The sequence below is a fragment of the Babylonia areolata genome, chromosome 14 (genome assembly GCF_041734735.1).
Source record: "Babylonia areolata isolate BAREFJ2019XMU chromosome 14, ASM4173473v1, whole genome shotgun sequence".
NCBI lineage: Eukaryota > Metazoa > Mollusca > Gastropoda > Neogastropoda > Buccinidae > Babylonia > Babylonia areolata.
Genome location: NC_134889.1, coordinates 32,642,013 through 32,648,367, shown reverse-complemented (window position 1 = coordinate 32,648,367; position 6,355 = coordinate 32,642,013).

Below are 6,355 nucleotides of genomic sequence, written 5' to 3'. Positions count from 1 at the left end.
TGCTTTCCACTCCGCGGGACCTACATATCTTTCTGACCTTATCAGTGTTTACACTCCCGCAAGAAATCTCCGCCCTTCCTCTATTACCTTTTGAAACTTCCTCGTGTCAGTACAAGAACCTATGAGGAACGTTCTTTCTTCTTTGCTGCTCCTCACATCTGAAACAACCTTCCTCATTATATCCGTGCATCTGATTCTATCTCTGCTTTTTGCGCATCACTAAAAACTCATCTTTTTTTAAATATATCTAAAGGCACTCTCAGCTTCCTTGTTCTCCAACACCACCCATGTCAGCTCACCTTGGATGTATGTACAGTGGGAGGGGGAGAGTGTGGGGGGGGGGAGGGGATGGTGCGGGGAACGGGGGGGGGGGGGGAGAAAGAGTGGTCATGAATGATTTATGCAGTTTGTAATATTTTTCTTTCATGTAAAGCGCCCCGAGCTCTTTGAGGGAAAGGGCGCTATATAAATGTACATTACTATTATTATTATTATTATCATTATTATTATTATTATACCATTTTACCTTGAACAGTGCAAGGTTCACGTGGGACAGCGGTCATATCACTGTTGTGAAGAAGTTGTGGTGTCCTGCTGATCATGACTGAACGCGTACTGTCTGTGACGTGGCCCACAGTGGCCATTTCAGTTCGCTGCGACTGGTCCTCACGTTATGCCAGGATTGTTTCCTCCTTCTTCTTTTTCTTCTTCTTCGTTCGTGGGCTGCAACTCCCACGTTCACTCTTTGTATGTACACGAGTGAGCTTTTACGTGTATGACCGTTTTTACACCCCCCCCCCCCCCCACCGTGTAGGCAGCCATACTCTGTTTTCGGGGGTGTTTCTTTCCCCCATCAAACTGAGTGAGGTACCAGACCTCGTAGGCATGACCATGCTGCAGAAAATCAGGACGTCAGTTCAGATTATGTTTGGGTTTTTTTTTTATGAGTTGATTGTTTGTATTTTGCTCTCAACTCTAATGATATTCGTTGGGTGTGTGTGTGTGTGTGTGTGTGTGTGTGTGTGCGTGCGTGCGTGCGTGCGTGTATAGGTAGATAGATAGGCCTAGACAAATAATTGTGTGTAGATAGATGTGCGTGTATGTGTGTCTGTGTATGTACTGATGTGTGTGTGTGAGTGTCTGAGTGTGTGTGTGTGTGTGAGTGTGTGTGTGTGTGTGTATGTGAGTGTGTGTGTGTGTGAGTGAGTGTGTGTGTGTTTAAGAAAAACAAATCTTGACAGAAAAGCAGGTCATTGCTGAATTATGGGGAGTTTCCATTTTGACTCGGTATTCTCAAGGTTTGCAAGCCCAGCAAGCCCTCACACCACACAGCGAAACAGGACGTTGTCGCTGTCTTTGCATGCTAGCAACCCTCCCTCTCAAGGAACAAAACGGCGAATCAAATCAAATCAAATTATGGTGCTTAGGGCTTCGCCGACTACTAGGGCCATCTCAAGGCTATCGCCACGTTAACTCTCTCCATACGAACGGCGAAAGAGACGACGTTAACAGCGTTTCATCCCAGTTACGATCATCAAAATATTACAAGCGGAACGCTCTTATACTGAAGAGGTGAATGTTGACAAAGAATACCACAGTTCTGACGACGGAAGCTAAAGGTTGGGTCATTGAGACACCCACTGGACATCCGAGGGGTCTGTGTAGAGGAGAAGAGAGGACTGGCCGTACTGAGTTAATACCTACTACAAGTCAAGGGTGGGGAAAAAAAATTACAATAAAAACAAGTCACCGCTTTAAGCTTTCCACTCAAAGTTAAAAAAAAAAAAAAAACTTCCATAGTTTAAAACCTTTAAATCTGATTAAAAATGTTCACTTCTTTCAAGCAGTCCATGAGCGTCCACGGAGGGACATCGCGAAACAAAGTCTTCAGAGAAACCGCCGCGTAATGTCTGTGTCTAACGTCATTCAGATCCCAACAGGTCAAGGAGCATGTGTTTCACGGTGAGAGGTTCATCACAGGGTATACATCGAGGGCCCTCTTCCCCCTTCAACAAGTAAGAATGAGTAAAATAAATAAATAGATAGACAAATAAATAAATAAATAAAAAGTGTGCCCTGCATGCAGTCTGCACAGCACAGACTCCTCCTTTCTGTTCTTCACCACCGATGGGAGGGTCTCTTTTAGGTCTGGACGGATCTGGAACAGTTTCTTGTCCGTCTGGGTGTTCCACTCCTCTTGCCAAAGATCCTTAACCCTTTGAGCCCTGAGTTCCTGAGCAATTTTAACCCTTCTGCCTGAGCTCCAGAGCCAAAATTTGCAAATAATTGGTATTAACGTAAGTGTTCATCTTCTGCTTCACGGAACGTAAGTATTCTCCCCCAAAGCTCTTCAGTTCTGAAGGTTATAAACCACAGCGCTCTCTCTCTCTCTCTCTCTCTCATCTTTGTGCCATGTGTTTGTGCATATCCGCGCGCATGTTAATGTATGCAGAAATACGCGTGCGTTCGTGCGCATGTGTGTGCACAGCCACTTAATTGACTTCCTCCAAATCCAGTGCACACGAACTCTTGTGGACGCAGAGAGACAGATGGAAAAAGGAAGGTGAGTGGGGGGAGGGGGGGGGGGGGGGGGCAGAAGGAGTGAGATGAGTTTGTGATTATGCATCTATATATCACTGTATGAATGAAGTAAATAATTATACTCATTGAGGTACTTGCTCAAAGAGTGAGTTTGATGAGGACAGATGGAAACGGGGTGTATGGAACTGTATAGACAGGATACCGTGGCATTCATAATTTCACTGAGATAGATTGTGGAGTGGTCAGTGAAGATGATCTACCGCGATATCACTTTCAGGTGAATTTGTCCATCCATCATTCATATTGCTAATCAAGAAAGTCATCTCAAGTTTGTCACAAACACTTTGCTGTAAACAGCATTGATGAATCTTCCGACTATTCGCGCAATGACGTCAGTAAATTCAAATTGTGACAAAATTTAGGACACTGGCTCCGTCCTTAGGGCTACCACTAACAATCATCAAAACGAAAATAACGAGTAAGTATGCAAAGGTACAAGCACACAAACAAACTAGAAACAAGCAAGTTAACACGCAAGCAAAATACTTAATTGTACATGGAAATAATAAATAGGTTCAGTTCTATCATAAAGACTATCACTCATCATTCGAAGTCTCTTATTGACATTCTGGACAATCAGTGTAAAAAAAAACATTAGATTTATTTGTGCCGTCGATTAAGTCTGGAGCCACATAAATTAAGACACCTCCCTTCACACCCCACACCCCCAGTCTTTCTCAAGCTGCCGGCCCACCCCACCTTTTCCCAGCAAGCTCGTCGCAATAACCGAGTGGATCATTCAGATTCTCCATGTGGGAGTAAATCTCATATGACTGTTGTTTCGCTTCCTATGGACTTTAAAGATATAATAAATCATATCGGCATTGAACTAATATCCCCTGTGACAAGTGATCCAGAGATCAAGTGTGTGTGTGTGTTTGTGTGTATGTTTGTGTGTGTGTGTGTGTGCGTTCGCGCGCGCCTGCACGCGCATTATACCAGTGATGTGTTGTGCCATCATTTTTAGTATTACTATTTCTTTTTGAATTCTCAAGGCGTGATCAGTGCGTTGGGTTATGCGAAGGTCAGGCATCAGCACATGGCGTAGCATGTATGGATCTGCCCGCACGCTCTGACACCTCCTTGAAACTGAAACCATACGTGTTGTCCGTTTTAGGCAGGGGTCCTCCGAAAATGGAGTATGGCTGCCTACATGGCGGGGTAAAAACAGTCATACACGTAAAAGCCCACTCGTGAACATACGAGTGAACGTGAGAGTTGCAGCCCACGAACGAAGAAGGATCACTGAAGGAAAACGAAGGGGCATGATTACACATCTCAGCATGTAATCCAAAAATTTATCAGACATGTCAATCCTGCTACTGTCAATTGCGGCGCATCAGTTCCGCCCGGAAATATCTGTCCACTGACGCAACATCTAGACTTGTCGTTTCTCACATTCTCACTCGCCTTGACTACTGTAACTCTCTATTGTCTGGTTTGCTTGCTTCATCCATTCAGTCCTTTCAGCGCATTCAAAACTCTGCTGCCCAACTCGTCCTCAGAAAGAAAAGATGCGAGCACATCACTCCTCTTTTGCAACATCTCCACTGGCTACCTGTCTCACTCAGAACAAGTACAAGATCAGCACTATGTTATAAATGTATTTACAAAGCTGCCCCTTCCTATCTCTGTGGTTGCCTTCACCTCTACACCCCATCTCGCTCTCTACAATCGGCTTCGGATCCACTCTGTTTACGCATACCCAGATTCAAACACTCGACTGTTGGCCACCGTTCTTTCTGTCTCTGGACCTTGCAGTTGGAATGAACTTCCTCTTTCTCTTCGTCAGGTCTTCGCACTCAGCTCTTCAAGTCTGGTCTTAAAACCAACATCTTCCCAAAATAGCCTCCCTTCCCTGCCTCTTCCTTGTCTTCAGTTTTTCCAGTTTTAGAGTTAAGCATGCATGTGAATGACTGGTACGAAAGCGTTTTGATTTTTCTGTGCACAAGATTCAGCGCTATATAAATATAATAATAGAATGTGATAATGATAATCCTCGGGCAAGAAACAGTCGTCCTTCTGAAAAACACAGACCCTCATGGGCACTGTACTGGCAGATTCCCTTGTTGACCATCCTGCCAACTTTCTCTGCTCATTGGATTATGCTGCTGGTTAGGCATCTGCACAGCAGATGTGGAGCAGCCTGTATGGATTTGTCTAAAGCGGTGACACAAAGTACTCCATGGCTTGTACAGATGCAGTATTGAATCTGTTTTAACTTTCTCTTTTATATGCTGGTATATAGGGGTCTCACTGTAAATGTAAGGAATATGAATATGCTGAATAAGATTGTGAATGTGTGCAGTAAGGCTGTGGGTGTGAGAGGACAGTGTGAGTGAATTGTACAGTGTCAAGAGTGCCACAGAATGCCAAATGCATTTCAAACATCAGCCACACACTGGCAAATTACCATCAACTGATAATAATAGGAAAACGTTTCTGTGCTCCAAAATTAAAAACAAACCAAACTAAATGCAGTTTTATTCCAACCTCAGTTCAGCTATCAAACAGCAATAATTGATAATCAGACATGTGACTAAAAATAAATGCATGCTAGAGTGTATGTGCGCGAGATATGACATCTTAACTCATAGTACTGTTGAATCGCATTTTGTTATCGTATGTCTTTGTCTACTTGTAGCATGCTATTCTATGCCAATCTTTTAACTGATTATTATTTCTCGTGTATGGCTGTAATGATGTGTGTATGATTTACTCTAAATTACCTTTCAAGGGTTTCTGTTGTTGTCTGCTGTGATTATTGATTGTATGCATGGTTTGCCCTAGGTTGACAGTTACGCATTTTATGTCTTTTTGAATGACTATGATTTTTGTGTTTGATAATGTGTTTCTTCACCACAAGATGGATTTCTCTTATTGAGATAATAAAGCATTCTGTATTCTGCAACGCCTCCTTGAGAAACTGAATCTGAAGAGTAAAATATAAGATGAACGGTGGTGACCACAAGAGTGGGAAACACAGCTAGTTCAGTTGGCAGTCGGTTGACATTGCTCTCCCACCTCCCCCTTCACCATAAGATGGTGGGATGGTGACTGGGGATTCAAAGGATATCTCTCTCCGCCTCTCTCATAAAATGTATGTAATCTTTCCTTGTTTTTGTACAAGGCTCACAGATTTTGAGGAACACTCATTTCATAGTCTTATTTCCATTGTGTATTTATCAGCAAATTATGTTATTGTCTTTTGTTGCTGTTCAAATAACCTTTCCTGAGGGGCTTCAAATTCCCTGGATCGAGCACAGGACCAATGAGCATGTATGGAGCAGAATTGAGAACCTTGCTGGACCTCAGGAACCTCTCCTTTCAACTGTGAAGAGACGCAAGCTGATATGGTTTGGACACAACACTCGACACACCAGCTTGTCCAAAACAGTCATGCAAGGCACCATCGAGGGTGGGAGAAGAAGAGGAAGACAGCGGAAGAACTGACATGAGAACATCAAACAATGGACCGGACTCCACACACGTGAGCTGCTGTCGGCGGCTGCCGACAGAGACAGATGGAGAAGGGAGGTTGCGTCTGTGGTCCTCAGGCTTCCCCCAACGACTACTTTGTAGTTATGGGCCCGAGGTGAGGTGAGGTGAGGGGCTATGGCCTGTACATGAAATAACCATTCATTCGTTCATTCATTCATTCTCATAAAACTTTCAGATTATGTGACAATACTGCATTGCTGTTACTGTCATGCTATCCTGGCACTGTCCACATTGAGAGTTGAAGACATCTTTG